The 26,495-nt window shown below is 40.8% G+C and overlaps 1 protein-coding gene across 5 annotated transcripts in view; it reads right to left on the bottom strand.

Annotated features, from left to right (window-relative positions):
- The window catches only part of LOC115333345 (contactin-6-like), a 151,906-nt gene extending 127,359 nt beyond the window's left edge, over positions 1 to 24,547 (bottom strand). For 4 of the 5 annotated variants that reach the window (XM_029996204.2, XM_029996207.2, XM_029996206.2 and 1 more), the window contains exon 1: positions 23,979 to 24,546. The gene's annotated coding sequence lies outside the window, so the exon portion shown is untranslated. Of the gene's footprint in view, positions 1 to 23,978 lie in introns of all 5 variants that reach the window. The other variant, XM_029996205.2, reaches the window with a different exon arrangement.
- Positions 24,548 to 26,495: the final 1,948 nt, after the last annotated feature.

The raw sequence follows: 26,495 nt of genomic DNA, 5'->3' as shown, positions 1-26,495 counted from the left end.
GCCCTGAATGCATTATAAATAAAATCCCAATAATTGCATTCCTCTTTATAACAACTTTTCCATGGTTTCTGTGTCCACTTACCATCCCTGGCTTTGTATATAAGCACGTTGTGACTCAAGCCAATTGAAGACAACATATAGTTACAAAGTGAACATACTCGTTTGTAGTAATTTCTATTCTGTAGTCTTTATCACATGGAGGATTATCTTTCAGAACATCATTTATATGTAAGGCTGTCCAAATTCAGGCTAGTACAAAATATTTGTCACTTAATTAAGTGAGGCACATCATTGCATGTCTCTTAAAATATTCAGTGAATTATTGTTTTTTGTCATTTAGTCACCCCATTTTACCCTATGTAATGTAAAAAGCAATTGTATCAGTTTAAGTAGTTTAGAAATGTCATGAACATTAGTATTCATTACTGATATTCCTGGAGGCAGCAGCGAGGATCAGCATCCATTTACAGTGAGCAAGCTCCTCATCTTTAAGATCCTGCAATGTGATATCAAGAAACACAAGGTCTCATACACTACTACAATTGTGCTTCAGTTTCAGCTGTATGTGTCTCAGTGCTGTGTTCTCTGTTCCTAGCAGAAATTATCACTTCTGATTTCAGGAAAATGTCTTTTCTACATTAAATTTGTAGCTGGGATAAGCATAGGTGCCTTCAACAGTGGATTTCTAACCTGCAACTCTTTTCATAAACTAAACAGAAGTGAGTAAGTAGAGTGAGGCAAAGTAGAGTAATAATTTATCTTATGTTGTTTGATAGAAAGAAAAATGTCAGCCACAAAAGCTTCCTGGGGCAAAATGGATAACCTTAAAGAAAGATTTGCAGCAGTGATAGTAGCATTTAGCAATGCTACTGCCATGTTGCCAGCAACTGAGGGAAGGCAAAACTAATTCAAGCTTAGGAGTTTCTGTAGGCGGTATGTACAGTGGTTCGCCAAAAGATTATGTGCTGTTGACCTGCCATCTCTTTGCATTTGCAGATGCACAGATCCTGGAGGCATGCTGGAAGAATTAAACTCATATACAATTTTGCATTTCACTTCCCTTTTTGTTTGCAGTTTCAGTCTTCCATTGTATAATATGCAGTATGTGTGAAGACAGAAAAAGCAAAATTATTACATATGTTACTAGACTTGAGAATATGTTGAGTCGTTGGCCTAGCTGTGTAACCCAGTCACAGCCTAACTCCAGATGGAGTCAAGATGCAGGTATTCCCCAACCTTTCACAGAGGGTTTTCACTGGAGTGAGAGCTGGGAGCTTGGACTGACCTACACATGCTCCAGTCATTGCCCCTTCTGGACATGACCTTCCTCACGATGGCAGGAACAAGATCTAATGCTACCTTAGTTCCAACACAATGCTTAGTTCATCTAAGCCTTTTTCCCTCTTATCAGGACAGATGTGACAGACCTCTCGCTCTTTTAGTTTCATCACTTTCCATGCCTCTGTACCAGCGCTAGCAGTATCACCTGCCATCAAAACAGTTGTAGAGGAAAAACTAGAAACAATCACAGTTATTAAACATTTAAATAATGTTGTATACGCTAAAGCAGTATTCTTTATCAGAACTGCCTAAAGTCCAAATTGTCATGTAGAACCTGCTAATCAGAATACTTATTTAAACACATGGCAGAAAGATGTTGACATCTGCTACAATGTCATGGCAACTTCGGCCATACACTAGCTTCATATAAGGGATTGGGTTATGACTTCAGTACTCCTGAGTCATTCCAGTTAGTCATCCTGGTGTAGCACTTTCCAGCTCTTTGTCAAGTAACTGACAGGACTGCAAGGGCCAAATACAAGAGCTTTACACATTCTTCGGCTAAAATATTGCTGCTCTCATTTAATCTCTTCATATGTGGGAATGGACATTTAAACATCCTTATGAAATCTGTCCTGTAAGTTTTGATGAGATGAAAACTTCAGCCTAGTCTTCAGAGATTTCTGTGAACTGCAGAAGATAATATTTTCCATGTGAATTAAAGTTTAGTAGTTTTCATCATGTAAATAATTTCCAACAACTAGAAGATTCTCTACTAATCACTCAATACAGTCCACAGTAATTACTAGACAAACATTGAGATAGAAAAGGTCTGACAAAAAGGCATGAAAAGTTTGGCTGAAGTGTAAGTGTGGATCAATTTCCAATTCAATACATTATGAAATACATTTTCTGAAGAGATCTGAAAGTGTTAAATTTGCCAAACCTGACAATATAACCTGTTAATTAATTATCACATTTCTTTCAACGTGTTCACAAACGCTAAAGCTAAATGTCTAGATGGTACCCAGATAGTGAGACTGAAGAGCATGCATTATTATTCACAGATGAAAAGTTTAATATCTACTTCATATCTATGAGTAAAAGCTTAAGAACTCTAGAAAACAGCCTTCAAAATATTATCAGTGTAATAATGATTAAAAAATGTATTCTATCCCAACAGAATTTAGTAGCAAAATTCCCATTTCTTCAGTAAAATAGGATCAAAATTAGAATGTCATCAAAAGATACTGTGCAGGTTTCTTCAAGGATAAGGACGTTAATAAAGGAACTGCTGATAAACCTTTACAATGATATCTTGAAGACTTCACCTCTTTCAAGATCTCATGCAGCAGTTGTTTCAATATGAGCCTTATATCACAGGAACGCTTTAATTTGTGCCACCATAAAGGCCGCTATTCACTGTTTTCATTTTCATCTTTTTTGCTTGCTTCATATTTAATATCCCAGATCTTTTTATTAAAATCCATATTAAAGGTATTGTGATATCTTTATGGTGCTCTCCTTTCAAACAAAATAATGTCCTTAGTAACAAAGCTTTTACTTTGGCATTTCTTACACATCTATACCTCCAGCTGGTGGCCATGGTGGGAATCACGGTGCGCGGAGGGACGGCTGCAGTCTCAGATCACCTTGCTCGGTACCTTCCACTCCACCCAGGGTCAAACTGCTGTTTCTCAGAAGCCTAATCACAAGCCTCTGTACTTCTCAGCAAGAGACACCCAACTGATGCCTTTACTTGGCACCCATTCATCGAGCTAATGACTGAGGGGATTTCCCTGCAATGGCTCACAAATCTCATTTGATCAGTATGCAGCAGGAATTTGCCATTTACTGAGAGAGACCCTCTTTTTATTGTTCTTGGCTTGTTGATGTATTATATATTTACTGGCATAGAATCTCATTTGCGGTTTATTGCTCTAACATCTGAAATGATCTCTCTCTTTCTCATTTCACTGTTGCTCATTGTTTGTTATTCCTCCCAATTACAGCCAGCCAGCTTCAAATGCTGGGCTCCCAAACCCAGCACGGGCACCAGTTGCTCGTCATCACAACACCTGGCTAGCAGCTTCTCCTAGTTAAAAAAAGTACTGTTATGGCCAGTTTACTAAGAAACTATTCATTTTAATATCGTCTCTTCTGGATGAGAAAGAGGAGGAATGATGTGTTTTACACGCAAAGCGTGTCAGGCACGAGGTATGAAAGAAAGTAGGACATAACACGTGCTGTGAGGGGTATTGAGTGGGTATTAAGCATGACACTGGAATTATGTGGTGCATCGGAAGTCCCCGTCTGCTTCTCGGACTCCCTTACAGGGCAGCAAGTTATCTTGGGACTCGCTTTCAGGGAAAAAAAGCAGGAGGTTTTCTCAGCTGAACAACAAGGTACTACACTGAAGCTGTAGGGAAAGGAAAGACTTTCTAGACTTCGGCGAAATACGTTCAAGTCCTTTTTTCTCCTTTGTTGAAAATGTGCTAATGAATTGCTTCTAATCTTCTCTCAACTTGGGCAAGTGGTACACTCTCCTTCTCCCAGGAAGGAGAAGCTTAAAGATACTCCAGCGGTATGGGGGCAGGGAGTTTCTAAGAGCTTTCAACAGGTTTTCCTGAAGAACTTCAGTGAGACAAGATGTCCACACTGACTCGTTTTGGGTTGCAAATGACATCTAAACTCACCTGAAATACTTTCAGCCAGTAGCAGAGGCAGCAAGACACTCACTAGCACCAGGTTTGGTCCTTTGAACTATGTTTTCTTTTTTTTTTATGTATGCCTGAAAAAACCTACCCTGGAAAAAGAAACGTTTGGTTTACTGACATTGCACTTCCTAGTTGCTGTTAAGAACGATGGGCATCTTGTGCCCACTAGGATCTTACAGCAGGATATAACACAGTGGCTATGCTGTAAAAATCAAATCCCAAACCAAAGAGGAACTCCCTCCTCCCATCAGACTGCAACTTTACCTCGGCAGCATATAACCCCCCCAGAAGCAATAGCAGCTGTGTGGCATGAGAAAAGCAGATGTGAACCAAAGACCTAATGCAGACTGGGGTTTGTGGATACCAGTCTTGGGGTGCGCACCCATGGGGGTTCCCCCTGGCCAACACAATATGGTTGCACACCGGCAGCAGAGACACCCACCAATCCACCAAACTTTCTTCCCAAAGTGAATGTGCAGTTGAGGAAAACATCGGCAGAGTTCAGTTTTGAAGAGTTGGAGAAATGCTCTTTTGAACCAGGGTCTTGGAGAAACGCCTTCAGAAGGGGACCAGGCAGTCCACCTGCCACTCCTGCCTCAGAAATTCATGGATCAGAGTTAATATTTGTAAATAAAACAAAAAGTGAAACCAAAGCTAATTTTAGATAAGAACCTGGAAATCCGCCAAATTATTAACAACTGGTTTTCAGCCTGGCAGAAAGTATTAACAGTACCATGAATGTAAATTATTAACTTTAGATTTCCCTAGAGAGCTGTCAGGAAATACTTAGATTTTGTAATAGCCATACATTGCTGTGCAGCAATAAATAAGGAGGTTAGGACTAGTTCTGTGCTGACCTAGGTGGAACAAATGCTTATAGGTTAGATGAATTTAACCAGCTGGCAATGAGACTAAGTTGAATACTAAATAATATGAATAGGAACAAGGCAGGACTGTAATGCCAGGGTGACTTTAAGATTAGCTGAACCATACATGGCCATTATTTTTGCCTAAGATGAAGTCTCTAATCATTTTATTTGCACGCATATGTGCATGCATGTGTGTCAGGAGGGAAAGTTAATTTCAGGGCTTATTGTTTAACAAGTAAATGATTCAGCATGAAATGATGATCCTTACCATTGCCTTCCTCCTTGGTGATGCTATTTCTGTTTATTGCTATCATTTAGAATCTCCTTGATAATGAGGAAAGAAGAAAATAATCAGTTGGTTTCTAGATGAAATTGGATTTAATTCAGCATAATATATGTATTTTAAGATAGGGGATATATCCAAGTAGAATACACAGTGCAGCTAACAGATTGTTTTAATGTCTACACAGGGTTCAAGATGATCTGGAGATGGCAACAGGCATACAAATTATTTACCTCTTCTGCTTGAACAATATACTGGATGCTGGTGGAATCCAGAAATAAAAAAAAAAAGGAGAAAGAAGTCCTTTAAACAAAAGGCAAGGAGAAAAGTGCTGGAGTTTCTAATGGCTTCACCATACCGAGTACCTTTTCTAGAGAAGGTTTTCGGGTGCTACAACAAGAGAGAGGAGCAGAGGGCTCTCGGGCTGGCTCAACAATAATGAAATTAATAACCAAGGCAAAGCTACCTCATATGAAGGTCTGTCATTAAAACCACCATTTTGTCCTCTACCCAGCCCATTGATATTGGCCATATCCCTGTGCTATTCCCCTGTATTTATATATCCCTAATATTTTGGTCTCTCTTTACACTTTCAGTAGCATAGCAAATGCCCTTTCTTCCTTGGCAGCTTCTTGACTCTGACACTTTGGCATTGCTGTTGTGAAAGGAAAAGCTATAGAGACAACTGCAGACTCTGATGACAAAGGGAGTGACATTGGATGTCCGGTGGCATGGCCAGAGTGTCACACAAACTGTCTCACCGCAAGCCAGAAGACCTAAACCCTGAGTAATCTGCAAACAGCACAGTGGCAAGAAGAGCTTAGAGTCCTAAGCCTTTGCCCAGTGAAATGATAGCACAGGTCTTGTATTTCAGCTGTGCTCTTGGTTTGAATATGAAAAATCAGACCGATTTGTCCTTGTCTGCATATTCAGTCCTGAAAAAATGATCTATGCCAGCCCTTCCCATGCAAACTGTACCTAGTCTTTGCAAAGGCTGATCACGAAAGCTGCCGGGAAACAACCACTGAGTATTTTCTCCTTCCAGGGCGAGGCAGAGAGGAAAGGAGCCCGCAGCCTTGTCCTCACCCGCAGCACCCGCACGTGGCCCGGTCTGAGCAGCCGTGCCAGAGCGAGCTGCTTGAAAAGACTTTGTCTTCACCCCGTGAGACAAAGATGCACGCGTGAGGGGTGCTGCCTGCCCGAGGGTGGTAGTCGATGCACCGGCTAAGCCAGAGAGGAGGAAGGGCAAGGGGTGGAAATTGGGTGATGCTTCCCTGCCCACGCCAGTCTGAACTGGGTGTACAGAAGGTCTGCTATTCTCAAGTAAGGCTCTGAAGATAAATGATTTATTAGTGTTGAATAAATCTAAGTAGCCATGTCTTTCTTTAACAACTTGCCACACATCAGACATTAAGCACTGTTTTGATTTTTAGAAGGTGATCATGTTTCAAATCATAGTATAACTTACAGACTTCTTTTTTTCTATTTAAAGTGGTAATTTGAGAAGAAAACTTGATTATGAGCTGTGTATTTGAATATATACGGAGAAGCACATGTTAACCCGATCTAAATATAAGCACAAGTTTAGAGATTCCTTTTATTACAGAGAACGTTTTGGCACATTTAAAACAAGACTAATCTATTTTCCTTTTTCCTACAATTAAATGTGTCTTTGCTAAGAATTCCATAGACATATCTAAGTTCCTTCAAAGTCACATCAAAGTCAGTTCAAATAACATATACTAATTGTATCAAGTTGCTTGAAAAGTGTGATGTCATTCTAGGCCTAAGATTAATTGATTTTTGTTTGTTTATTAATTAATTTCTTCTACAATTCATGCTGTTTCCTAGGATTCATATATGAGCTGTTTGCTCATTCAGAAGGCAGACCTTATCAAGTGTCACCAAGCTGGTAAAAGAAAGAGATAGAGAGAAACATTAATACATTTTATTACATTAATTACTACTGGACTCCTGCTTTGCACATGGCAGATGATTTGTTAGAAATTGATTCTATTTCTTGATAATTTATACCGCACTCCAAACAAGTCACGCATGCAAGTACCAATACATTTGCATCCGCTGGATATGCAGCAGACAATTTATATAGATTCAGAATATGTTAGAAAAGCAAAATGTTAGCTTGAATAGTAATCAGTATTTATGAATGTTTTCTCTTCCTGGATACACTAAGGAGATTTGAACTTGAACTTACTATTCTGGAAGTGTTCTAGGTTTTTGACAGGTAAACAGGGTTGGATACTCCAGTGGTGTAAATAGGAATAGCTTTGAACTTTATGGAGAAATGCTAATTTACACCAGCTAGGAATAAGGACCAAAGATACTTGGAAGAAAAAGCCTTTAAATTTATCTGTTGTAAGATAAGAATAATGATTTTACTTAGGGTTTCCTAATATGGAGACAGATAATATTTAAGATGCACTTATTTATGTATACACTTTTAAAAATATATCAATTCTAAAAGTCTAAAATGTGAAGGTCCATGAAAACTATTTGCATCAAACCTGGCCATGACTGGATATAAATATTTAGCAAGAGATTTTTACTGCTATTGCTTTTTTTTCCTAGAGGCAGAACTTCCTTTTCATTTCTGCTTTGTTTTCTCGTCCATTAGACAGTACATTGAAAGCTAATAGGACTTTAACCTGTTTTCTTGTAACATCAATGCTCTGAGAAGCCTCTTTTATACCCTTCTATTCAGCACTTTCATTTAGACTCTCTTTATGCACCAAAATATGTTGTTGGAATCACAGAGAATAATCGAGAGGAAATTGCACAATGCCAAATGATCTGTTATAATACAAAAAAGAAATAGTAGTGAATTAAACACACTGCTATCTTACTCAAGGCCATTTTGAGGAGCACTTATTTTGCAAAGCACTTATGCAAATGATTCTGCTGATTAAGTACCCCAAAATATAACTAGGTGCTGGGGAACTATGCACATCCCTCAACATAACATACTCCCAAGCATCAAGGTAAGCTGCACTGCACTCACAAATTAACAAGAGAAATTACCATAATGAAAAATCCTGAAGTTTTGAATATTACTGTTGTGTCAGTTAAAGGAAGATGGTGAAAATTCACCTGCATGATTAGTGGTTATTCATTTCCTTTTCATTCTCCTGTTCTGTGTTTTCTATTCTAAGCATTTCTGTGTCATGCAAGGAGAATGGAGCACTGCAGTCAGAATCCTCCATGTGGATCTAAGACCAGACTTACTTTTTTAACTGCTAAAGAACAGAGTAAAAATACAGTCTGTTATGAGTTAATTCATAAGGATCTAGGGAAACAGATTCTCATTTTTATCTTGTTTGCTGTACTGCTTTTAGGTGACTGCATGATCCCTCTCTCTTTTCCTTGGTCCAATTTCACGATGGCAGATTGCAGGGCCGCTGCCCAGCGCTTCTTACAGCTCCTCCTTGCCGGCTGCTCTCAGACGTAGCTGAATATACCTATAACCGTACAATAGAGACTCGTAGCGTCTCCGAATAACATTCACAACCGGGTCAAGAACACATCACTTGCCAGACAAAACCCTTAGTACTGGTGTCTGCACACACGTGCTAATCACATTTCAATCCTCAACAATGAGGAGAAGCATTTTCTGTAGTGTAAACTAACCTATAGTACTATGAGTAGTGGGAACAATTGAAAATGCTCCAAAATCCTCTCCTGAATGTCAGAATGATCCAACCTGCATATAATAACACTCACACAGTCCTTCAAGCCCCTCACAGCCATATATGGTTCTATAGGATATTAAACCTAGAAGCAATCTTTGCCTTTTGAAAATTATATAAAAGGGACTTACTTTCTCCGGTTTCATACCTGCATCAAACTGTTTGTTGTAAACCGTTACAATTGTTAGTTTAGCAGGCTTTAATATCAAAATCAGTCTTTTCATAGTAAAGGGGATATTTCCTTATGCTGTTATCATTTCTTTATCCCTTATCAAAAGCCAGTTTTGCTTTTTGGAGTCACTATTGAAGCATGTGATTTCCCCAAACCTCTTAGAAAGGTTGTCCTTTGTTTTAAGCCAAAACAACTGCAAATAGATTTAGAACATGAAAAAATGTTCTGTCACAATAAATCCGTGAGTGCATTTCTTAATAAGGAATCACATTTACATTTTCCACATCAAAAAAATAATACAAGTCAACAACCAAAATTTCCCCTACATTTTGTAAAGGTGCCTAAGGCAAATTATCTTCAAAAGTGGAGGCTGGCTATTTAACATTGCTAAGACTTCTAGCCAGAGGACATCAAGAGGAACATAAGGACTTGTTAAAGGAAAATGCTGAATTTAAAGGGTCTTTAGACCGTAGTCTCTCTGCTTTGGCATCTGTCTAATGCCAAGTTTGTAGAATGGTTGGTCCTTAGCAGCAGAAGTTACTAATTAGCGTATTTTCAGGTGCTCCTGCTTGTTCTTTGCTATAGTTGTAGGCTCACCCTCACATTAAATGCAAAATACATATTTAGGTTTTTTGCTGAATTGGGACTACATATTAGAAGATTCTTTCTTTTGCAAGAGTAGTTTGATTGGTAAACCTGAACAGTCAAAATGAAGTTTCCATTTGAAGTCTTTCTCTATCCTTTTCCTAAGGCTCAGGAGGCTGTACTCATTATGCCACATTTAAGAAAGGTTCTGACCAGTTCAGCTTGCATACCAATATTGATACCAGTAGGAGCCTACCTTTGGAGCTAGTTATGTCTTTGCCATTTGAAGCTACAGACAAATGTATAGAAGTGTGTACTATAAATGAGCCGGAAGAACCCCAATCTGATGCTTTTCTAGGACTATCAAACCCATCCCAAAGACTGCAGAAAAATTAATGTATGAGTGTCATTTTCAGTTTTGCATACCTGCAAAGCTGCTCTATCAATAATTTTCTACACATTTCCTTGGAACTGCATTTGTAAAGCCTCAAAATAGAGTTCAATCTCTAATGGGCTTAAATGTGCTTCCTGTTTTGAAGAAGAGACATTGAGGAGGATCTTGAAGTGAAGTGTCTGCAGTTTTGTATGCTAATCATACTTTCACCGGAGTTATGTTCTTAATAATGCAGATTGTTTCCTGGGATACTGCAGCTCTTCCCCAACTTCTTGTCATCCGCATGTTTGATTGCACTCATAAATTGCATGTGGGCTCTAATAACTTCTGCTGATGTTACACTGCATGTCACTCTGATCGTTGACTCAGCCTCTCTTGCAGTCCAGGATTTTCTCTAGCAGTGTATGTTATAGGTTCAGCAAGAGTTTAGGAGATTGAATAGAGATGGTAAGAAGAAGATGATGGACCTGCATTTTATTCTTGAAAACATCCATTTACTTGGTGATGATCTAAATAATGGACTATTTATTTTTTTCCTTGACATATGAAACAATGTAGTTACTACATAGTCAGACAAATCAAGTTTTTCACCAGTTCTAGGCTAAGAGCAACAAATAGATTGATTATATTCCTCTCTTGGTCTGCTCCTCTTAGAAAAATCTATCATCTGTTAGGGGAAATAGCAAGTACTAGCTCTGAAGGGATCCACTATCTTTAGCTTTTATTTCGTTAATAAGCAAATCAGTACTCATCAGTGTGCAAGATCATCAACACGTATTTCAATTTCTGTACACATCAGAATATATCAACCACAATTACATTATGTGGAGGGTAAATCACAGAGTAATTAATGCTGCTAATAAGCAGCATACAAGGTCTGATTCAGTCTTATGAAAGTCAGGGAAACATATCCCACTGACTTCAGTAAGATTTGGATCAACTTTCTAAAGATTTGGATCTTCACTTAGCTTATGATACAATCACATGTTGCAGTAAATAGGCTTATACTCTCTGTGTGCATCTGTAGGTCAGTGGACTCATACTTCAGGCAGAACCTACTGAGTAAAAGCTTCTTTAATGCTTGTGTGTCCAGCTCAAAAAAAAAAAAAAAAAAAAAAAAAAGGAAAAGAAAAAAAAAGTTGCATTTACTCCAAAGTATTGCTCCTTTTCTTTGAAACTACACTGGCAAAAATAATGTTGTATACAGGCCAATGTATACTGCAAAGAGAAATGTTATATTAGAAAAAGACCATCTTAGTAGTAAGCACAATACATTACAGTGTATTTCACAAGTATGGTAGGTATCATCCTTTCTGAAAGGTTTTCCAACCCTCTTGATCCAAATGACAAAAGCCATGATAATCTGTATTTGAGTACCCCTAAGGCTGTTGTTTGGATGTGCTGGAGAAATGAAGGCTTCCTTCCCTTTCTTGTATTAGTCGCATCCAGCAGAAAGTTAATACCAGAAAATAAACATAAAGTATGCAACTCTCCTATACATCTCTTCTACACTCACATCCTGTGATATGTGATTCAAGGGTGAAAAAGTCCCTCTCACAAGCTTTATAGCCTCATAAGTTTTCTTCAGTGATTGCTCAGAGCATCTGATGCTATCCACTGTAAAATCCACGTGGCCAACCCGTGAAGCTACAAGCAAAAGATTGTGCTGATATAAATAAAAGTTGTCCCTTCAAGAAAATTTCAGGCAGTTTGTTTCTGTTTATTTTGGTCTCATTAGGCTGCCACTACATGATAAATGATTTAGGTTAAGGGTAATTTAGTTTATGGCACAACAGGTATGAAAGGTTATTCCTTCTTATGCCCTTCTCACATAAAATTTACCTTAAAAAAAGTAAAGTCTTTATGTCTCAATAAACAGAAGCCACATAGATATTGTATAACAAATTACATATTGGATAACAATCTATAAAATTTTATTGGCTTATGAGGTTTGCATTGATTTGAATTTTACCCCAAAAGCAAAGCATTACTGTTTCTCCAAAACACTGAAATAAAAGGAAAACAGAAATCTTCATTACAGTGTTTTTAAAAGTGTAGCCACCAGAAACGTCTCTGAACAATGCAATCAAATTCCTGGAAATAGCCTAGAGTTCACCTTGTCTCTTCCCTGCGCGTGATTGAGAAAACCTTGCAAATCAGCTCCAGCAAGAAGCTTAGCACTGAGGTTCACCACAAAGCCAAGAAACAGCTTCTGACACTGGGCTGTAATTGCAAGATGATTCTGTAAAGCTCCTCTGTTGCCACATTCCCACTGTGAGATGTTAGCGGTTTACTGTTTGCATGACTGATAGCGCTGCCTGGAACTGTGGGTGAAAAATCAAGAGTTTGCGCTGTTCATTTTGCACAATCATCTGCCTTCTGAAATGCAGAGTTTGCAGAGTTTTGGGGGGGAGAAAGTCAATGCGAATCATGGTGAGCTGCAAAGCCATCTTCATTTGACCTTTTGCACTCCAGAATCCACAGGGAGATATCAACGAGACAGCACTTGAAACCAAATAACTTTCAGTGCTCGATGGGAACAAAGAAGGAGCAAGGAGGCTATGATTTTAACCTCATGAACACAGATATTTTTCTTATGCATGCAGACGGTGTTTCACCAAGGCCAATATACTAGTTCCTATGGTGGCCAGCAACTGATACTCTAGACTTGGACAGCAATCAGACGTACACGCGCAATTACAAAGTAAAAGCTACAGATGAAAAATGCAAGGTATATCATTGCAACATCAGAAATAAAACTGGCAGAGATGCTGACTTGCCCCTTCCAGTGACCTTCCCTGCCCCCGTATAAAGCCTTATGTTACAGAAATTATATCGATCTCTCAGAAGTTATACTAGTTTCATGACATCTTCCAAAATGACCTATTCAAGACTGGCCTTTTTCTGTGCTTCCCCCTGATCTATGGAGATATTTACAAGCCTCGGTAGTGGCATCATGGTTTTGGGGGGGAGGTTGTTTGGGGTTTTTTTATTCAGGAGAATATGGGTGAAAGACTACACAGCAGGAAGGCTTCGTCCAGAGAAAGGCCATTGATTGGATTCATAGTAATGTTTTGTATTTGGGTGAACTTTGAGAGATATATATATCCTGAAAGGAGAAGGACTTTATATATATAAAATAGAAGGACTGCAGACGTACATATTCTTTAGAGAGACATGCAATAAAAACTACTGATCCTTAAAGCAGGGAGGTGAGGCACAAACAAGGCTGTTACTACTGGTATTAATTACTCTTAGTCTATCCAGAAGAGGGCAATGGTAGCTGTACATTTGGACTACTATTATTTTACACACCTGTTGGCGGATGAGACTGAGGGACCAATATTTTACAAGCCATATTCCAGTGATTTATGTTGCATGGCAGAATGCAACCTATCAACGGCAAACACCTTCACTGCAATCACATTCATTGTATTTGATCCTGTCTGTTGGACTACGCCTTGCCTGGAGTTGATCACCAGGCCACAGCCTGTGCAATTACCCACTTCAATAATCAGTGTCTGATTCTGATGAATTATAGCATGGGCTGCTGTATTGTTCAGAATAAATGAGATGGTATAAATGGTATGACAGGTAACAATGCATTTGTGATAGTGTATACAGCCATTAAGCTTAATGCAAAAAAAGAGGCCAGTAAAATATGTACAAAAATAGTCAGAAATAAAGTTAAAACTGTATTTAAGGCCATGGATGTTGACCAGGCATGAGAGACTGAAAAATACCCTCTCTCTGAATAAATGCATGAGGATTTCAGGCAGGACACGCTATGTGGCCTTGCTCAGGTCAGATCTCAGATCACTCGCAGTCTACCGTATTCAAGTTTCTTGGCCATTTGAAGTGAGTGACGTGGTTATTTTTCCCGTGATGGTGTAAATTTTGGCTACTGCCTTGACTGCTATACCCCACGCTGCTAACGCTGCCTATGGTGGCAATGGACAGTAAACAAAAAGTTGCAAGAGATGGCCCCAAGATGGTCTCACATGATGTTACTGCCCTAATCAGCCCACAGAGATTTGGGTTAACCTCCTGCTGCCCTCTGAACGCCTTTTCTAACTCTGTCCTTAACACCCCATCCCACATGCAGTTGAAATATTGGCTTCAACCACTCGGTTGAGAAAGAAATCCCATACGCTGCTGGTGAGAGAGTCAGCTCTAGGAAGGAGACTGGCCACTTCTTACAGTAAAAATAAGCTGTATATTTACAGTCCATGCAGAGGAGCTTTCAGCCCCGCAGGGAGAGAGGAGGTGCGTGGAAGAGCACAGCCTCGAGGAGCCCCTTCCTCCTCCCCAGCCCCAGGATGCGGGTTGTTTTCTACGGCATTCCCACACACAGGAAAAAAACCTGGAATTGAGATTATTCACAGGGTTTTATTAAAATTGTCTTTTCTGGATGCATTTTTTTAATAATTTTCCTATTTTTAACATTCAGATTTGGCCAATATGTTTTTGAAATATGAGCTCCCATAAGGAAAGTTAAGAAAAAAGATCTCACCTGATTTTACTTCAGTGGCACTTGTACTTACATTTCCTTACCACTTTTAACTCATTCAGAGGTCACAGAGATCACCCAGGCATTCATGGTATATAGCACTGTTTCATGTTTGATTTTGCCCTGTTTATAACCAAAAAAGGTTGCAATATTTGATGATAGAACCTTCTGCAGGCCAGTCTAGAAAATCACCAGTGACTGATACCTTTGTGATTCAGCTTTATTGTATCTCACGATCAGTTTCTAACTTGTTTTTTTTCCTCTCAAAATACTCCTTTTGTGTCTGTGGGTATGAGTGAGAGGTTTGTATGAGTTACTCATACTTCACTGCACTTAAGAGGGCCCCCTGGTTAGTCAGGGCTTGGGCTTTATTTTTGGGTATTGCTGCTGGTTGCTCTGGCTGCTCGAATGACCCCCTCAGCATTGTCAAACAAAGTGGTTTCCTGCTAATTCTTTTCAGGGCTTAGATGGATTTTGAATCAATCTTGCTGAGAAAGCCAGCTAGACAAAGAGGTAAAATCGTGACATGGTTAGTCATTTATATTTTACCTGAATCAGTGAGGAAGGTACTTTTTGTCAGTTCTTACACTTCATACATAACTTTTATTCTACCATTTTCTGACAGAAGTTTGAGTTTGAATATCTTGCCTATGTCTTCCAAATCAATCCTCTGAATCCCTAACCCAAAGTTTAATATCATCCATTATTCAACACCTTCAATAAGACTAACTTTAAAACTAGTAATCTCTCAGTAAAGCTGTGCAATTAATGCTGAAAGACCTCAAGTATGGAATAATACCAAATAGCACTCCCCATAGCCTTCCTCAGAGCATCCCAAAATACCAATAGCCTTCCCTGAAGTCTCTAGTTATCAGATATTCTTTAAGATTTAGTAGTAGATCCTGGCTCACCTAAGTGAGCACTTTGCATTAAAATGCAAAATATTTTTCCTGCAAATTTAACAGTGAACTCTGCATGAGCTCGCAGCGCACCCATTTTATGCCAGGTTTGAATGATCAAAATGTACCCCCAATGCTGCTTGTTGCACTAATGAGCTTTGCCCGCATTACTTCGTTCTATCATTTTTATCACTCTTTAATTTTTCCTCTAAATTATTGAGTGTTTTCTGTAAGTGCTGCTGCCCTGTAGCACCCAGCCTGACCCAGTCAGGAGGGATGATAGGGAGCACCCATCGTGGTGGCCCCAGCACCAACCACAGCCCCCACCCATGCCCCGCTCACCCCCACTCTGGAAAGGGGCTTTAACACGCTGGAGTTTTCCTTTTCCTTGAGGTATTAGGCTATGGCATGCCTTTGGACAAAGCTTTTGCTTTGGATGCCTTTACGGTCTGCATAGCTGCGGTAGTATATGTTTTATTTGAAAACATTGCATTTACTACAATATAAAGAGGCCATTATTGTTTAGCTGTGTTCACCGGTGTTCTTCCTTCCCTACCCTCTCTTTCCAACTGCTTTCCCAATGTCTTCCTAGCATTATCCAGTATATACTAGGCTCACTTATTCCTCTTCGCACTAGATACAGCACAGTTATGTTTCTTCCCCCAAGCTCAGTGTCCTCAGAGGAGTATTTAGGTTAAGAGCAGTTTATTCCTGGCTGGAACTGCAGCAATTGTGCGCGGGTTCATAAGCCAGGATTCTCCTTTGCTTCAGGCAGCTACTAAAAGCCAAGGTGATGTCTCAGATGGAGTTGAAAGCGGAGAGGTGCAGCAGTGGGGTATGAAGCATCCCTGCCGCTGCGGCAAGGACCATCCCGGCAGCACAGACTGGTGTTTGGGGCATGGCGGCAGCACAGGGGGCGAATGATCCTATTAACAGACAGAAACACATCTGGAAAAGTGGCCAAACGGTGCGAGGAACTTATAGCCCTCTGCTCAGCTGCCCCCACCAAACGTGGAAAAGAAAGGCTTATGTGGCAGCTGAGGCTGCCGGAGCCAGGAGCCTTCACTGAGCAGGGGAAAGCAAGAGTACGCTCAGGATACGCGATGAACTCAGTCACGGCTCTGTTACCTACTTTTCGGGCAGCCACACAGGAGCGAGGTGCATTTCTCACCATGCCTCCGTTTCTCACTATACCTCCGTTTCTCACCATAACGCTGTTTCTCACCATACCACACCACAACATACCATACCATACCATACCCTACCCTACCCTACCCTACCTCCTGCCTGGGTCAGGGGTGTTTCATGGGAAATGTTTGCACAGGTACCAGCCTGACCTTATCTTGGTCAGAGTTGCTTGGTGCTTAAACAGCAATGACAACAAATATTTATAGTACATTTAGTCCTACAAGAATTCTCTCCTTGAAGAATAAGTCTTTTTGTTTACTTTTTAGGCAAGGTTTTTGCAATGAAATGCATTAATAACTGTTCCTATTTCAATTGTGTAGGAAATGAATATTTTCCTTGCAAGTAGAAGAGGATCCCTCCAACAAGTCTTTTCGCTGTGGCTATGCCCTCACCAAACAGACGGTTATGCAGCTGGCCGGGCATTACACAGTTATATAGTTAGTAAATATTGTTATTTAGTATGGATCTTTGGGTGGGAAAAGTGAGTCAGGACCGAAAATACAGACCTAAGTCATGAATACAGTGGAATAGAGGGACCAGAGAGGGTTTAGGCAGTGAAATCAGACCTGCAACTCCAGTGGCTTCAAAATGAGTAATACTGGAAAGGAGAGGGTTAAAAATATATATGGCTTTTAGCTTTGTTTGATAGCTCCAGAAAGGACTGGGTCACCTCTGTGGAGAGGCTTCAGCAATATGTCATAGCTAATGATGTCAGTGCTGAGAAAAAGGTGGCAGTTTAAGTGAGTATAATAGGGGTAAAACCTCTAACCTGCTGTGCAGCCTAAGTGCTCTTGCTAAACCAGCAGACAAAACAATTTCTGGGAGAGAAATTTCCTCAGTGCCCAGATCTGCCGGTGATTGCAGAGCTTCCCTGCTATTATCAACCTAAGAAAAACAAAACCATTTTGGGCTAAGTGCCTGAATAAAGGAAATTAGTAGAATGTCATCAGTTTGAGGAGAGCTTAAATGCTGCAGTACCAGGGACCAGCTACAATACGATATGCAAAACAACACAGTACACAGCAGTCACCAGCCAGGGCTTATCCAACTCTAAAGCAAGCATCAGAAATAGTTGTAATAGCGATGGCTACCAGACATGCCAACGAAGTGCAATCGAGGCGCGAAGGATGATCGGCAACTGCACTGGAGCTCAGCCTGGATGCACAGCGTGGTTCTCCAAAGTCTGCCTGCGCTTTCTCTGCAGAGAACAGTCCCACAGTGCAAATAGGATGCTTGGTTTTCCTTACTTGGCTCAAGGACAGGCTCCTTGGAAGCTGTAAGACACTGGGAAAGGCAGGGATGGAGCAGAGGTCACTGCAGACAAGCCCAAAATCTGTCTACCAAGATGACTGAGAGTTTTCAGCTGAGGGGTGGGAAACTGAGTCCATGCAGGATGCTGGATAGTCCATGGGGCACAGCTGCCTAATTTAGGTGATAAACGTCTACATTTTATCTGGATTCCTTTACAAATGGAGGAAGCACAATTTATAGTGAGGTTTGCTCTGGTCCTGCTGTTTTTGTAATTTCATGGTAGGATTATCAGAAACTGCTTGAAGAGATGAAGTTGCAGAAACTTCAGTGCTTTTAATCCCCATTTCTCTGACCAAAGGTACCACATATATTCTGTATATGCCAAACTCAGCGTATGCACTACTTGAGAGGGAACGTCTGGGAGAAATGGATTTAAACTGGTAAAGTATACAGTGCACCAGGGTTTCAGAAACAGTGACAAATATTTTGTGGTCCAGCCAGACCTAGTTTTGGTGGACTGACCTCACAACAGACAAGGCAGTGGGACAGGATGAAGCCTAAAAATGCACAAAAGCAAAAGATGTGTTTGAAGGGGAAATAATCACTAAACGTCTGAAAATTCATTCATTTGACTGTAGGAAACTTGGTGCAGAGCTTCAGCCCAAACAGCTTCTCTATTCCCGGTGTTAATCACAGGGACGTGAAGAAAAAATGGTGCTGGTGAAAGGTAGTTTTCTTCTCACACTTACTGACAACCCAGCCTAGCATGTCCTTTACACCAAATAGAGAGCATTTTCCTCATTAATCTTCTAAAATCCTCTAAAATCTTCCTCTCCCCAAGTCTATTAGCAGTGGAGTCTGAGCACTGTGAGAAGACGAACACACGCGGTACATAGTGCGGTGTGATAGCAACAGCTTTCATGCTCAGTACTCAGCAAGATGCCTTCTCATCAAAGCCCAACCTCTTCAGAAGTACACCAGCTCTGACAAAATTTTCTGTGGGAAGATTTCTCAAATATATGGGAAAACTACTGGAGCGAGCTTCCAGAATAGCCAGGAGTTTAGGCACAAGGTTACGAGCAGCGATGAAATTTCTGCTCTACCTAAATGGTGATCTCCTGTACCCCTGGAGAGTATCCTAATCCCAGACTGCTGGCTGCTGTGGGCAGACCTACCCCAGGTTTTCATCATTTTGACCCTGGAAAAACCCTCATGAGAAAGGTTCAGCCAGAACGGCAGAGGGTAATCTACCCTATCCAGAGTAGCAAATTAACCACTAATCTTTTTTTTTTTTTTTTTTTTTTATATTGAAAGATTGCAGACATGAGATGATAGCCCTGACCCTGGACCACCAGCTCCTCTGAGACAGGCTACTTCAGCCCCTTCCAAGCCAGAACGGAAATGAATAAAATTACACCAGTTTCGATAGCAGAGAATCCTTGTTTTCCACCCAGCCTTCTCCTGTGGCACAAGTTTAATAAGAGATCCCTTGAAGGCATTGCCATAGAAAGGGGCATGGGATCCTTGTGCTTTGGTTACGGCCATGGGAGAGCTGAAATCATTACCAAATATTAAACAGTTCTCATATTTTTTTCTGAGGAATCTTATATATAAAATGGATCCTACTGGTAATTACATCAGGGTGTCCGGAACAAAAATGAGTACTTAGTTTAGAAAAGTTAGGTAGCACCTTTTTTACTTGTTTGAGGTGCCTCTGGTGGGAACTGTGATGAGAGCCCGGAGATGGTTATTGCATACCTGGGCAGCTGGGTCACTTGTGTTTGTATATGGCTAATAAAAACAGTTATCTGGAAGCCAATTATATTAGTTCCCATATTATTATGTTGTGTAAAGAACAAGGACGTAACACTGTTTCTCTCATCTTTCTGCTGTTTTCCATCTCTTTTAACAAGAGCATTACAGCAGATGCTGTCAAGAATTTTAATAAAACAAACTGCCTTTCTGACCATCTTTATCCATTTCTTCTTGTCTTTATAGGCTAGAAACATATTAGAGGGTCTAAGTGAGGGAAATTACTCTTCTCTCCCACTCCCTCCTCCCCATCCCTCTCTCTCAGTCGTTCTCCTGAGCACTGCATGCTGTGGAGTTTTTCCTCTTGCAGGAATCCCAAAAAGAAAGAAGAACTCCCCAATAAAACCTCACGGAACATACGTGGCTGCATGGATACTTAGTCACGCTGACTGTTAGTCAATGCCCATCGCTCCCTCCTGCACGGAGCTCCAAAAGGGCCTGAGGTCATGGCAGAGCCCATCCCCAGAACCCTTTGGATGCTGACCAGAGGGTGAATACGAGCGGTGGCAGCCGTACCACCGGGCTCCTGCCCGCAGCCGCGGTAAGCAAGGTGGTACGGCTAAAGAACATCCTTGGCGTGGATGCAGCCATGCTCCGCCGCTGTCCTGAAAACAGGTTGGCCAAGTCACAGGATCACCCCAAGGGGTAATAATGTAGGAGGTTTGTAATACTGAGTCACTGAGGACCAAAAAAAAAAAAAAGGAAGGGAAAAAAAAGAGGCAAAGCAGGAAGTATGCCAATAACATGTAACCTGATTAAATGTTGCACAGCTGCTGCTAGCAATACAGAAGAGACATCATCTGTCTCCTGTCCTCAAACAGAGCATGGAGACTGCTGTACTTATGGAAATCCAATCATGTACAATACAAGTAGGGGAGTTATTCCTCTCTGTGTGCACCAGTGATTCGCTGTTTTGTCCTTTTCCCTCTTCAGGTGACTCAAGGCAGGTCCTATCTCGTGACCTTTTGGGCCTCGCACACCTGCAAACCCCTGTCTGGCTTTAGAGGGGTTGTGAGGAAGGAGGAAAGCGTGGAGCGAGTCCGGCTGGAAGCTGCCCGCTCAATGGGGAGAGCTCAGACCAGATCATTTTAAGCCAGGTGTTTCTCCTACTGTGCCCTTCCCACAATTTCTGAAGCTGATCAAATTGCCCAGGAACAAATCTTAGAAGATTTCAGTATCCAGCTCTGCCAAAACACTCATGTGGGCAAGTGTCAGTACTCAGAGACGACTGTAACTACAGGTGAGAGTCTGGTACAGGGACACCCTCACTTTAGGCTTGGGCAGAGGTGAGTTACCTGAGTTAACTCAGCAGCGAAGTCACAGAGCTAGTGAGACCTACTGAAAAAAACTCAAAAAAGCAAGTTTGTAAGGCCAATTACTAAAAATGGAGTCAGCTGTTCAGAGTCTTTAATTATCTCTTTGCTTAAGATGGGACAATTAACTTCACAGTCCCTAAACAAATGGGTGGAAACACCTTTTGTCCTGAAGAGTAAAAGCAGAAGAAGGTGTTGATGAGCCACACCTGACCCACCAGGCAGAGCCAGGGCTGGAGGGGCTGCAGCTCCTCCAGGGAGCGGAGATGGAGCTGAGAGAAGAAAGGTATGGCAAAACTCAGGCTTTTCCTCTCTAACTAGGTCTGGAGATCTTAAAACCTTTGAAACTGGTGTGTGTGAGTCTTCGTGTTTGGTCTTGTGCAAGAATATCTTGCTAGCACTTTACTCCATGCTGACCTGGTCTGTTTAGCAGCTTCCCGGCGTTAAGGTGGGGTTTGCCATATCTCTGGTGCTTTGTCTCACGCTAGTTGTATGTAGTTGTTTTCTCAGCAAGATGGAGAAGTGTAAGTACAATGTCCTGATCTATTTTACTAGGGTTATTTTTATTTTCCATGATTAAGCTACTCAAGGATACTCGGTTCTCTTTTTTGTGGTGTGGTATTTTTTCTTGCATATTCTGCATAGAAAGGCTTTGTGTAAGTGAGAGACATTTGCAGAAGTGTGCTAGTTCGTGAATGGAAATAAGGTCACCTAATCATCTAAATACTGTCGTCTTCCTACAAAGTAGGTTTTTTAGTGTCCCAGAGATGCTAACTGCCAGCACAGGTAGTTGTAGTTGTAAAACTGTGCCTGAAGTTCTTTGTGCCTTCACTTCTCAAAGGGAGCTTGCCTCTTACCTAGAAGACTAGGCTATAAATTTGGCCACGTACCTAGTTATAATCAACTTTTGAGTGCAGCCTTTGGTAAGAAGGAATAAAGGACTCTCTGAGCCAGACTTTCTGGTGTCCATCCTCCGTAAGAGCGTTCCCTGTAAGTCTGCTCCTCCACAGCGGGTCAGAAGGGCTCGGCTGCGCCGAGGGGCAGGGCAGAATTAAGATGGTTTTTGTGTCTCGGTCTTCCTGAGCAAGCCCTGAGCAACATCTAGCTGACCTCAGGGCAGGGGTTAGTAGAAGGCAATCTGTGGCAATCTTCTGGAATAAACTCAGCCACTGATTTTAAACAAAAGGAATGTTGTCTTGTAGTAACAACCAGCTAATACGGTTTCTTGAGGGAAAAGAAAAATTTGAATGCCATTTTGAAGAGCTGATGTATTTTCATATACTCACAAGACAGAGACAAACATCCTTCTAATGAAAATTTTCTGTTCAAATACAAATAGTGCTTCATGCCCACACAATGCAAACACACAACTTGGTGTTTCAAGTCCCCTTGGGGATGCTGGCACCTTGTTCTGTGATGGAAATATTTGCTTCAACTGCAAGAAATTAATTTTAGGGTAGCTCATTATGCACCACCAACCTTTTTAATACTGATCATAAAGCTGGAAGAAAAGGACAAGAGACGTGTCTCCTATTTGATTTGAAGCACTTAAGTTCTTATATATTTATAATTTTATCCTCAGCATGGAAGGTAACACTTGTAATACACGGTGATCAGTACCTCACCAGCATCTGAAAACTATAGCTGCATACATTGTTGTCTCTTATTTTTCTTTTTTACACAATAAAACGTGATATACAGTAGTTGCTAACTTCATATAGGTACTGATTTGGGACTTTTTAGTGTCATAAAACCTCTGAAGCAGAGACTCATGGAATGTGAAACACTGACATAGTGCCTCTGGAGCACCAAAGCAAACGCTGGCTGATGAAGATGGGTTATTTGTGGTGACGTGGTGCCTGGAATTACAAACACTGCAGGGTTTAGTTGCACACACACAAAAACTCCCTGAACTTGCAGAACTTTCTAAATGCTGGATGTGGGAGTAGTCTGACAATTCCCCTCTCCTTGGGGGGGGGGGGGGGGGGGAGAAAATAAAAGGAGGGGAGGAGGAAATGCTACTCCATAGAAGTAAATAGTCTGATTTTTAACTTGTAATGTTTATCTGAAAATGGTTCCAGTGTTGACAAAAGGACAACGAACTGTTATTTGAATAGGCTGCAGAGTGTTTGCATCTTGTTTGATCATTCAGATACATAAGTGCTGCAGTAAATTGTTAGCATTGCTTCTGACTGTGCAAAAGCTTTTGGAGGAGACCCTTTACACATGCAACAACTGTCCGAATCAAAGTATTCACCCAAAAAGCACTACGGGAATATACAATTTAACATAAAGAACTAGTGAAGCAGTTGCTTGCTTCTGGAACCACAGACTTCCAAAACTTTTTATGAAGTATTACCTTTCCTTTAAAGCTGTGTCATACAGCGTAAATAAATGACAACATCAAAACTGAAACTCTTGCAAATCTTTGGATGCAAACCCCAAAGTTCAATATATGTTGTGATCTTGATTGTCTTTTTTTTTTTTTTTTAATCATTAAAATGAGCAACAGGGAGAAGTTTCTTTTTAGGACTTAAATTTTCCTGAAGATTTATGTTTATTGCTTTTACACTTTCAGCTGGTAGAAATTAGATTAGGCTCTCATTACCCACTTCATCTTTTAATATGCTGTAGAAAGTCATATGAAAGTGCCAAAATTAGCACTGTCATCCTCTGTGTTGTCCGTTTTACTGCAGCACAGAGCTGTGGTATACTCAAATAATATACCTGTGGTGTCTGTTACTAGCACAGTCTCCTGTTCTGTTTGACTCAGACCTCACATGCATACAAATTCATTATATACATTTTTCTCTTCCAAGAATGTATACATTTGGAGCATCAGCCATTTACAGACACATAGCATAAATAAAGCAGTGAATTTTTCTTCATTCTCTACCCCTTATGCTAATGAAAATTACTGAGGAAGGAAAAAAGCCCACAGAAAATGCAGTTCCCCCAGCATTATTCACATTGCAGTAGACAGCACAATTCTGTACTTACAGATCTTAACAGTGAAATGTCTCAGGATCTTTACAATTTTCTGCAGAACTGTTTCAAGCTCTCAGCAAGCCACAGTGTTCATCGAGGCAGAACGGAGCCGTATGGAAGGTCTATGCAGCTGGGAGATAATGGAACTGTTTTCCCAGCTGGGACTACAAGCCTTTTATCCACTGAGCATTGCGTGTCTCCTCACTGGTATTAACCGTGAAATACACTGCTTTCCCGTTGTACTCGTGCTAGGACTCACACAATTAGTGCTGGAATCGGCTAAAGAGCTACTACAGTTTTTGCATATTCCTATCTGGAGATCTTGAACGTATAAAAATTAGCTCTGCGTTGATCATCCTTCAAGAAAGCTGAGAGAGCGAAAGCGCAGCTGTCATACTAGTAGCATAAAAGATTAAATGTGCTCTTGCTATTCTTTTCGTACAAATATGAGCTCCTGTCAGGTAATCGGAAGCCTCTCTTCTTGAAAACTGGGTCAGTACTCGGTATTAGGTTTAGAACAGGAATGGAAATAATTTTGTTTAGTCCTGGTTTCCACAATTGCTTCCTGAGCTCCATAAGATTAAGCTCATAGGATGCGAGTTGACACTCAGATTACATCCCAGCACTGACTGTCCTCTTGAAACATTTAACTACCCCTTCATATTTTACTTTTTTTTTTTTTTTTTAAAAGGAAGACTTGCTTGTTTAAAGTAGCATGGACATAAATCCTGATTACATATAAACTTCAAACCTTCTTAGATTACCATTTTTCCTCTTGGGACTGCTTCAGGAGAGATCAAATGCAAAGCTCAGAGAGGGGAATGCCTTTCTGTTAGTAAGCAAAAGTTATTTGTATTCACAGGGGATAGAAGTGGAAACAGCAGTTTTCAGACTGTTTCTGCCAAGAAAAGTGCAATTGTGTCACAGGGATTGCTTCACAACATTTTAATGTAATCTCGGTGTAAATCCATTAGTTTGTAATGAGATTAATTGCCTGCCTGTCTGAGCAATGGCAAGTGGAGAGGATGTGGAGGTTGGGTGGCAAAAGCACTCAGCGGCACGTGGATGCCTTTAGTAGACCAAAACAATAATTCAATCAACAAAAGAGGAGGACGGTGCATTTTTTTTTTTTAGTTTGAATTTTTCCCACCTATAAACTGGGAGTGCGTTCGTGCATCCCCTTATTTTCCAACACAACAGCTGACTGCGGAGAACTTGCACCAGGAGTTTGGTGGTGTCTCCTCAACGGCTCTGCCGCACTACCGATCGTTTGGGGCCGCTCCTTCCCTCCCCCGATGTGGTTTGGATGTGTTTTGGATGTGTTGAGGCGCGGTGGCTCATTGCCGCGGGACTGAGCCTCTGTGCTGGCTGTCAGCCCACGCGGAGGCGTTGCTGAGTGGCAACGATGAGATTGCTCTTACTTGAGGTGGCTGTTGAGTTGAGACACCCTTGAAGAAAGCTGAAGTAATAGTAGCAGGAGAGAAGGTGAAGGTGATGTCCTTCCTAAGAGGAGAGGAGGAGGTTTCTAGTGTTCATCTGCAGAGGAGGGTGGCTCGCTGGACCTGATTGAAGTGATCTGGGTTCAACCCAACCTCCTTGGAGGACTTCTCTTACGACCTTGGAAGCACCTCAGCTGTCCTGGTCTGCTCTTTGTTTGTAAAACGGGGACAACAGGACTATGGGAACTCATGGGATGTGCGTAGAAGTGCCAAGCATCCTATGACAGCCCCATGGGACTGGTATGGTGAGCGCTCCCCTCCCATTTCAGAGCTCTTGTAGCCATCCTCCTGATTAACATAAACAATTTTATGCTTCCATCGTGTGAGCTTCTCAAATGAGCTTTACCGACAATTAATTAAGCCTTGCAGCACCTTCTAAAGTAGGCAGGCATTATAATTAGCAGTTCTATTTTTAATTAGGAATAAAATTTGAAATGGAATTTTAGGTATTTCCTCATTAAAATTTTCTTTTTAAATAATGTCAGTGCTTTTTTTAAGTTGTATCAAGGGTAAATAGACAGAGTTGCTTCAACAGACTAACCCAAGCTTCTCATTGCCAATTTTAAAAGTTTATTAAAAATCTAATCTTTTCTATGTCAAAACAAACGATTTTGCTTATGCATTGGTTGTCTAACAAGACTGTCTGGGAACAGATTCTCAGTTGCTGAGGAAATTAATGCTGTTAAAACTTTCCCATTTCCAACTGGGAATGGAAACAGTTTGGAAATGTCCCCTCTAAAGGTGGATAATTCATTTCAGGATCTCATGTTTCCATTCAGGAAAGACTGTAACACTTGAACGTCTGAATTTTGAACTTCTGAATTTCTGAACCGTCTTTTTATTAAAACTTGTGAAGTTCTGATATAGATTTTCTGAACTATATTATACCCCATTAAAGATTATGCCTATACCTTTTAGAAATGACACAGGAAGTGATGATAAAATTGAATATCAAAACAGTCTGTTCCTAAAGGTCAAGATAAAACATTCAAATGTTACCAAAATTTTGTGGGTTTGCCCAATTTTCCTT

The sequence above is a fragment of the Aquila chrysaetos genome, chromosome 20 (genome assembly GCF_900496995.4).
Source record: "Aquila chrysaetos chrysaetos chromosome 20, bAquChr1.4, whole genome shotgun sequence".
Lineage (NCBI taxonomy): Eukaryota > Metazoa > Chordata > Aves > Accipitriformes > Accipitridae > Aquila > Aquila chrysaetos.
The sequence above is the reverse complement of the archived record's forward strand: the minus strand, read 5'-3'. Positions and strand labels throughout refer to the sequence as shown.